Source organism: Artemia franciscana, chromosome 18, assembly GCF_032884065.1.
Source record: "Artemia franciscana chromosome 18, ASM3288406v1, whole genome shotgun sequence".
NCBI classification, from domain to species: Eukaryota; Metazoa; Arthropoda; class Branchiopoda; order Anostraca; family Artemiidae; genus Artemia; species Artemia franciscana.
The window spans coordinates 32,661,098-32,670,682 of NC_088880.1; the positions used below are offsets into that span (position 1 = coordinate 32,661,098).

The following is a 9,585-nucleotide window of genomic DNA, read 5'->3' on the forward strand; positions in this document are numbered from 1 at the left end:
ATATGGGAGGGGGATTGATTGCACGCCAGCCTTTTTTTCAACGTTCTTTCAACATGCCTAGAAAGTTTAAACTTGATACCCTCAGGTTTATACCCTCAGCCGTTCTTGACACATTGCAGATACGTCGCCTTGTAAAACTGGATACACAAGTACCTCTTGATTTAGTTGAAGATGCTCCTAAGCATTTTCCGAACGATGCGATGACTGATATCATTAGCCATTGTAGATATTACTGGTATTTCCTTTTCACATCTAATAAAGGAAAAAACGAATTTTGATTGTGATGGCATTTCCCTAAGGTTTGACCTTAATGCTCCATCCCTTTTTTTTGTTTACAGGATCATACATGTCCTCTTTTTTTTATTAAAAAAAAAAACACCTTGTATGTTAACAATAGGAAACTTACACAACTTACAGCCCTTGCACCCATGGCTAGGGGTTTTGAACCCTGAAGGCATAGTCATTTAAATTTTCATCTGTTTTAAATAAAATGGTCATCTTAAAGTTATCTATCAGATTTATTTGGGGAAAAAAGCCCTCAATCACTTTTAACTCTTAAAAAGTTTACTGGAACTGTTGATTTCTAATCGAATGAGTACCCCCCCAAGCCCATACAAAAAAGTTTTCTATGAAAACCTTGTTTGCTAAACTCAAGTAACTAGCTTAACTTAGAGCCCTTGCTCCAGGAGCTGCTGGTGGGGTTGTTAACCCCAGAGACAGGGTTAATTGACCTTAAGACCGTTTTGAAGAAACTTTTTTTTTCGGATTCATTTGGGGGGGGAGGGAATGGTGGTTAAGAGGGAGAGGCTGATAGTCTTCTGGTTACCTCTGGTTTTTCAAGATTGATCACGAAAATTTTCAATTTGAATTGGTTGAGCCTTCTCCAAAGTTTGTACTACCATCCCTTCTATAAAATCCTTAAGTTTTAACAATGGGTAACTTGCAATAGCCTACATCCCTTGCCGCGAGGACTGTGGGGTTTTTATTAATCAAGTTTATTAACCATGTTTTATTGTTCCATTGGAAATTGAACGTTTTTTGCCCTTTTTAAAAGTAAAAAGTGATTGGAGGACAACCAGCCCCCCCAACTCTAAGAAAAAAACTCCTGTGAAAAATACCACCGGACAATACCACCTCGTAGAAAATACCCCCCTCCCCTGGAAGATGCCTCCCCGTGAAAAATTTCCCACCTAAAAATACCCCTTGCGGTTGGCTGGTATCTAGTCACAACTTATAAAATAAAAAGACTAGAGCTGCCTGTGGATTATAACTAATTTCTTCCTCCTCTAGTATCTCCCCTAGTGCTAATTCTGTTTGTCCGAAGGCTCTATGAGAATTGAGATGTTTTGGCATTAAAATGCGCCCTTTGAGGTATCTCCCTCTCTCTCTCTATATAGCTATAAAACCAATCAGAGAACCCCATTGCAGAAGTTTAAGTACCTTTTTTAAGTTTTTTTTTTAATTTTTCACATGAGAGTTTTCTGAAGGGGGGAGATTTTTTGGAGGATTTTCCATGAGAAGAAAATTTTTGCACGGAGATGGCAGGCAAGACTTACATTCCTCTTTTCCACTTTCCCTATCACTTCTCAGCTACACTAACAAAAACCCAACCCAAGTAAAATGTTCTAATTTGGAAAACCATATTTTCTGCAAGGGGGACATTTTCCAGGGGAGGGATTTCCTTGGGAGAGGGGGAAGGATAAACGCCTAGGGCTGTAGACAGTGACATGGCAAAAAGAAACCCAATTAACAGATATAAAACAGGAGAAATAAATCTGGCTTTAAGAGTTTGTGATATCCAATTTTCTTTGTTTTTGTGACAACAAAACAAAGCATTTTGTTAATTATCATAGTCATTTATAATATGACTTTAAAAAGCAAACAATTCCAACAAGGTTGAACGTGTAAAGATTCTAACTTGTATTTTACCCAATGTTAGCACAGTGTTTGAGTTGCACATGAGTTCACTTATACAAGGGTTCAGGTGCATGGTGGCTCAGTTTCACTGTTGTTCAGTTCCATGGTGGTTTACTTGCACCGTGATCCAGTTGCACGGGGACTCACCTACACAAGGTTTTAATTAAATGGGGTTGAGTTGCACAAGGGCTCAATTTAATAGAGGTCAGTTGCACAGGGATTCAGTTGCATAGAGGTTCAGTTGCATGTTGGATCAATTACAGTGGTTGAGTTCCTTGGGGTTCAGTTACATGGTGATTCAGTTGGAATGGAACCACCCAAAACACAAGGGTTGTTTAATTAGAACAACAAGAAGCCTTTTTGAAAGCACTAAAAAGCTTTAGCATGAAGAGCCGGGTGTTGAAAAAGTTGCTAACCCCTCATATATGTTATAATTTCTGTTCGTTTTAGGTTTTAATGCAGCGTGCAATTAGGTTTAATTTAGGTGAAGAAAACTTTTTTTTACCAACAATATGAAAATAAGTGACATAAAAGCCTCGTTTTTGGGCTAAAAGAATATAGAAAAAAAGATAAAGTAAAAAGCTAAGGCAACAGAGGGCCAGGGTATATTTCAGCTACTTTCTTTTTTCAACTTTCAAGATAATTTTAAAGTTTTACTGTAATATCAGCAGTAAGTGTTTTCAGCTATGAGTTCAAATCCCGTGCTTTGGCTCTAAAATCTACTCTATAAAAGGCTTGATTCAATACGCAGATCCAAGCCCTGCTTTAGCCTGAAAACGAAGCTAAAACCAATTTGGGTCCCCAGATTTTCACAAAAAAATCCATTTCGGTTTTTTCCCGAAAATTCTCAAAATTTTGAAGACTTATTCCCAAAAATTCCCCAAATCTTGAAAAATTGCCCCTAAATTAAAAGAGTTGAGTTTGGGAGTCCTGCTAAACAAGCCAGGGAAATGTAGGGAATACCACTCAGTGTTGCCAGACTGGAGAGAGGACTGTGTTTTCTTGAGTTCAAAATTATGCTTTTTAGACAGAATTTTTCTATCCTTTTTGTTATTTTCCCCAAATTCATGAAAAAGTTGATCATTTATATGTTGGCATTTACTTTGATGAAAGACAAATCTGACTCTGTCTTATCTTCATAAAGGGTTTAAATAGAATTTAATCTGATAATAATATTAATCTATTTCTAACTCATTAAGGAAGCAAAAGCACAGAATAAACAAATGAAATGAAAACTACACACGTAATAACTAAATACATGATAAAAACGTTTTGCATATCTGAAAAATAACTCTTTCGTCAGTGAAGTTTCTTGTTTCCAATGTGTAGTCGTTTTGACCAAATTTTCCTTTTTGGAGGCACTAAAAACATATGACAGCTTGTGCCTCTGGGATTCAGTATCTACTAGTTTTTCCATGAGACTTGGAAATCCGTTCTCTGTTACACAAAGAGATGGAATACTTTTTCTTTTGGTTCCTGGAGCTATCTTGACATTTAAAAACTGAAGGGACTTCAAAAATGATCACCATCCTCACAAATTCTTCAACAATCTAAGGATATCATGTGATACAATTATGCTATTCACATTGCAAATTAGCCTTGCATTTTGCCCAACTCAAGCAAGATCAACATGGATTAGAATTACCAGTCAAAGTTCAGGCAATAGGAACCTGAACTGTGCATGTGTGCTTGTTGGGAACATCCCATACTCCAAAGTAGGACCCAGAAAGGTATTTTCTAGTACTGAGTTCTACCTACTTATGCTGTTTTGAGTCTATTGCTCTCTGTGGGCCTCCCCAGCCAGTCAGCGTGTTCCCAGGTGTATATAAAGAAACGTCCTACAGATATGTAGAGTAAGTTCATAATAAGCATGGACCAAGGAGGGATCTTATCCCTGGGGGTCAATAATTGAAACTGGGGTATTCTTGCCCAGACCCATAAATACGGGTCAAGGAAGAAAAAGGCCCCTCAAATAGACACTCAATAGGGCCCAAGGATGTGTCCATGCATCTCATGAGGTGTGTGAGCCTTTTCCCAGTAATGGTTTAAATTGCATTGTGACAGGATCCTTTATAGGAGGACAACTGCAGCAGGGCATAAAATCCAGATCCATGGGCAACTGCCTCTGCAAAAGGCTGCCTTGAGCCTTTAGGGTACCTGGAAGAATGGGGACCTTGTGGTTCACTCTATTCCCACTTGAGGAGTTTGTGTCCATTGGGGAAATTATAGCCTAGTAAACTATGCAGCTTTCACATGGGGTTCTGATTAATGAATAATTCTTCTGGGCTTAGTCAGTTTTGACTGGTGTTTTTGGGCTCAAAGATCTCTTCCTAGTTAATTTATTTACTATGGGTTGCCTCACCATAGTAGCATCATATCTGTGGGCATAGAAATATAATGAGTCAGAGGTAATAGGCTTGGGACTGTCTGTGTAGGATTTTGACTCTTGTTGATAGAAGAGCATCACCAATTGCTGAAAACCATGTTGTGACCAAGATGGATCCAGGATTGTACAAAGTCTCCATTCATACTGGAAGTCCCAGGGACTTCTTGCTGTCTGGTTCTAAGCTGGCTTTAGTGCTTTGGTGTAGACTTGAGAAGATATGCTGATCCCTGTCCTGCACTGGTATCTGGGATCATTGCTTTCCCTGAGGCCAACATAATTTCAATGATTTAAAGAACATGAAAATTTGGACTTAGAATATTACAACATTAAAAAACAATTATCATATCAACATTTTGACTGAAGAATTCAAACAGTTCAAACTGGACTTGCAGTTCAAACAGGAGTTTCAGAAACTGAAACTCCTGATAGAGAATTTGTTTACTCAGGCAGGAATAATTGGGTCAATAGACAGGGAGTAGGGCTAATGATGAATAAGGAAGCTGCTAAGTCTCGTTTTGGTTGAGAAGATATTAGTAACAGAATATTATTTGCTCATTTTACAACTAAAAAGTTCAGGGTATCAGTTATAGTAGTATAAGTCCCTGTTGAACCAACTGACAGAGATACTAGTGACTCAAATGAATTTTACTTACAGTAACAGGAGCAAATGGACAGGGTCCCAGCTAGAAATTTGGTGTTTTTACTGGGAGATTTAATGCCCAGGCCAGTAGAAATAGGGATACATGGTATCCTATCCTAGGTAAATTTGGTATAGCAAAGAAAACAGCAACAGCTACAGACTTCTGCAATTTTGTAGGTATTACAATCTAGCTGTAAAACCAATATGGTGGTCATAAATTGGCCCATAAATTGATTTGTTTTTCATGTAATAGTAAGACAGCAGGCCTTATTGATTATATTATAGTAAGCTGAAGACTGGTAGGATCAATACAAGATATTAGGGTAGATAGGAGTGCTGTTATTGATGATAAAAGTAAAGATCACCACCTAGTAGAATTTGAGAGAAACTTTCCAGGAATAATTGAACACTAAACTTGAAAGTTTAAATTTTGACAATTTGGAAGATTGTTGAAAAAATTTTACAAAAACAATTTGTGAAGTTGCTGGTGGTTTCTTAGCAAAGAAAGTCAAGACTGCAGCTAGGAATATTAGTGAAAAAGCTTAGGTTTAATAGAGAGAAGAAGGGGCTTGTACAAGAATTATCTGAGTGATAGATAGTGTGAAAACAAAAGGAACGTAAAGAAAGTGGATAAAGCATTAAAATATGAACAAAGGAGTTGCAATGTGAACAAAATTGAGGCCATGGATAAAACTGTCAAGGGTTAGGAAGATGCAGCTAGATGGCATAATAATAAAATATTGTACTGGCACGTTAATAAGTTGAGAGGGAGTTGTCAATCCAGACCTGTCCTAGTTAAAGGTAAGAACAAGGCCACAATTAGTGAGAAGGAAAGGGGGTTTAATTCTAGTCCATTGACTTCTTGCTATCTTGGAAATTGGGCTAGAGAATTGAAACTTTCAGGGATGTGTCTACAGGCTAAGTATATCCCAGGAAGTTATTTTGAGATCCCTAATTATACCCCTTCCCCCCTCCTCTATATAACGCAGTTTTTTGTGCATTACAGCTTATATTTTGGTCAAATTTGATCCTATATTACTATTCAAAGTGTAAATCCTTGCTTACCTTAGAAAAATTTAACTTTTCACTGTTTTTTAAGCTACTATATTCCATAATTAGTTCACCTGCATTGAAAAACAATTATTACCTTTTATGGTATAGTTCAAAATGGAATGCAGGCATTTAAATGCATCCCCTGTTTGAAACACTTATCTTTAAAGGGCTTTTGACAGGGTAATACAGATAAGACTTTGAACTTTTAAGGGGCTTCTCACTCAAAATTATGATTCGTTGCTACAATTGGGTAAGGTTTATGTTATATGTGTGTCAATAAAATTTATTTTGTAAATCATAACAGCATAGAGAAAGTCAATTTCTTCAAGAAGGCCCAATAATGATTCTTAGAAACCTGAAGAGAGGCAAAACAGAAATTTAGTGGGAAAAATAAGCACAAGTCCTAAATATATGATTGACATAACTGAAATGGATACATTCTCTTTGGGTGAGTTTTTTTTTGGGGGGGGGTTAATTTGAAAAAAATTAGAAAGATGTATTTGTAACTTACAAATGGGTGATCAGATCTTAATGAAGTTTGATATTTAGAAGGATCTTGTGCTTCAGAGCTCTTTTTTTAAATCCCAACCAGATCCAGTGACATTGAGGGGAGTTGGATGGGGAAACCAGAAATCTTGGAAGACAGGAAAATTGAGGTATCTTTATCTTCAAAATGGGTGGTCAGATCTTAATGAAACTTGTTATATAGAAAGATCATATGTCTGAGATGCTTAATATAGGCCTAGATGCTTATACAGAAATTACTCTGTATATGAAAGGGGTTTTTCCTCCTCAATGCCCTGCTTTTTACATTAAAGTTTGACACTTTCTGTTAACTTTACTTTTTAAAACAGTAAAAACTTTAGCATAAAGAGCGGGGTGCTGAGGAGGAAAAGGCCCTTTCATATGCAGAGTGATTTCTGTTCATTTTAAGTTTTAATGTTGCTCCTTACTTTCAGTTAAAAACACTTGTTTTTTTTTATTTAATTTATGCCTATACATAAAAGGTAATAATTGTTTTTCAGTGCCAGTGAACTAATTATGGAATATAGTAGCTTAAAAAACAGTGAAAAGTTGAATCTTTCTAAGGTAAGCAAGGATTTACACTTTTAATAGTAATAAAGGATCAAATTTGACCAAAATATAAGCTGTAATGCACAAAAAACTGTGTTATATAGAGGAGGGGGAAGGGGTATAGTTAGGGATCTCAAAATAACTTCCCAGGATATACTTTAGCCTGTAGACACATCCCTGAAAGTTTCAATTCTCTAGCCCAACAACTTTCCAAGATAGCAAGAAGTCAATGGACTAGAATTTTACCAGCCAATGTATAAGAAAGGTGAGATATGTATATGAAAGGTGATATTTTTTTTCTTATTATTATCATTATTCCTATTCTTGTGGTACCCTAGGTGTTAATTTAAGGGACCTACCACAGTGTTGGACTTTATATACTTAGACTTCTAGTTCAATTGTCAATTGATCCATTTTTGTGCCTCTTTTTCTTCTTCACCGCTTAAACGATACAGTGTTGCCGATCTGCGGTTGCGAAGTATTTGTTTCTTTCAAAAAACTATTGATTACGTAAATTGAGCCGCTGATTTTCTTCATTTGGATAAACCTGTGCAGAAGAGAGCGATAACGAACACCAAGGGCCGTATTGGTACCGGCTGCATATTTGTCCTTAAACTGCTGGGGATAGGCAATTCGGGTATATGCACTTCCCACTGGTCCAATCCAGTAATTATTTAAAGACGGCGATTATTTATCTTTTTTAATTCGCACTGCATTTTTCATATGCGCTGCATCTTCATTCGTGCTGCGATTTTTTTTTTACGCCAGCCAAAGAATAAGAAAGAAATAAAAAAAAAGTACGGACAAGAGCTTGAATCCAAAAAGTTGCGTGACAGACATGGCTCCTAAACGAGATCACAAGCGGAAATTATCCAGTCCAAAAAAGTCTCTAGATTTCTGTGCAGGCTGCAAACAAGGTCTTGAGCCAGAATCTAAAGCCGTATTATGCGATAGATGTGAAAAATGGCTGTGTATAGAATGCATAAGCATGTCCATCCCAGAGTATGAACTCTTTACAAAGATGTCAACCATTAGAGATATGCAGTGGTTCTGTCCGGTTTGAAAGCACTCCGGTACATCAACAAACCCTCCTTCATTAGCTGAAATATCGAGCCTTATAACGTCCAAGGTCCCAAGTGCTTTGGCTATCGCTGACATAGTTAAAGGAGTGGTAGAGGAGCTTAAACGTGATATCAACGAAAGCATAGATGAAGTCAAAGAGCGTGTTGATGACCTTGAGAAAACATGACGGAAAAATGTGCTATCCTAGAAGTTAAACAGCATGTCAAAGCAGCAATGCTGCAGGAAACATCCAAGATCAAACAGGCCATCGATTCCCACCTCGAAGACGAAATCCGCAGACTGTTTAGACAGGAAAAATTCAGAGATAGCAGGAAACTTAACCTAGTTGCCTATGGCGTACCCCTGCAGCTAGGAATAAACAGCGACAAGGCGTTCATTGAGAAATATCTTACAGAGCAATAAAAAATTCCGAACGCAAACATTACTAATGTAAGACGCATTATAAGCCAATCGCCGCCTGTCAACAAGGTTGGGGCCACTCAGCAACCCATCAGATAAGCAGGAGCAAGCTATCAAGAATCGACCCACCCCCTCCCATTCTTTTCTCTGTCCAAAATCTAAAAATGAAAAAATGCATTCTACAAAGATCTTACGAGCTTGGTCAAGAAATTCAGTTTAGGGCAGATGCCTCGTGGGAAGACCGGGAGAAAAGAAAAGTCTTAGCCGCTGAACTCAGACGCCGAACTGAACTAGGAGAGCCGAACTTAGCTATCAACCGTGGAAAGATCGTCTCAAAAAACTATGTGCGCCCATGTGGGGGATACTTTCACCAGACCATGGAATGTTAGTTGCTCCGTTTGCTAGCCCTGTACGTAATGTAAATAGTGACAAAGTGAACCTTGATAAACTAACAAGTATTGATGACTAACATTCACAGAATGGTTTTCGTTCTAAGAAATCAATGGATACAATCCATCTTGAGTCTTATAGTCTTGTAACTGACCTACTAGAAAAAGGAGTACCAGTGGATATAATTCTGCGGGATCTAGCCAAAGCTTTTGACAAAGTTTGTCACCGCTACCTCATTCACAGGCCATGCACCCTGTCTCTTAGTCCAAAAGTGATCAGTTGGATCGAGGATTTTCTGAGGGACAGAACGCAGCAAGTGAAAGTTACCACTGGACCAAACAGTCACGCACTCTCTGATGAAGTCAAAGTCATCAGCGGGGTCCCCCAGGGCAGTGTCCTGGGCCCTACCCTGTTCAATATATACGTAAATGAGCTAGCCCTTATCACCAGTAATAAAACCACTCTATATGTGGATGATCCAAAACTCATAGGTCCTGCCAATACCCCTTCTGCCCACCAATCCCTCCAAACTGATCTCAACCACATGTGCTCCTAGGTAAAAAGATGTTTGCTGGAATTCAACGCTGAAAAATGCAAGGTCATACACTTTGGACACAATAACCCCTCGCAACAATACCTAATG

At 38.0% G+C, this 9,585-nt stretch overlaps 1 protein-coding gene across 2 annotated transcripts in view; it reads right to left on the reverse strand.

Annotated features, from left to right (window-relative positions):
• LOC136038884 (zinc finger protein 182-like) overlaps positions 1–7,509 on the reverse strand; it is a 48,832-nt gene extending 41,323 nt beyond the window's left edge. Inside the window, exon 1 of one of the 2 annotated variants that reach the window (XM_065722351.1) lies at positions 7,430–7,509. The gene's annotated coding sequence lies outside the window, so the exon portion shown is untranslated. The remainder of the gene's footprint in view (positions 1–7,429) is intronic. The other variant, XM_065722352.1, reaches the window with a different exon arrangement.
• Between the last annotated feature and the right edge of the window lie 2,076 nt (positions 7,510–9,585).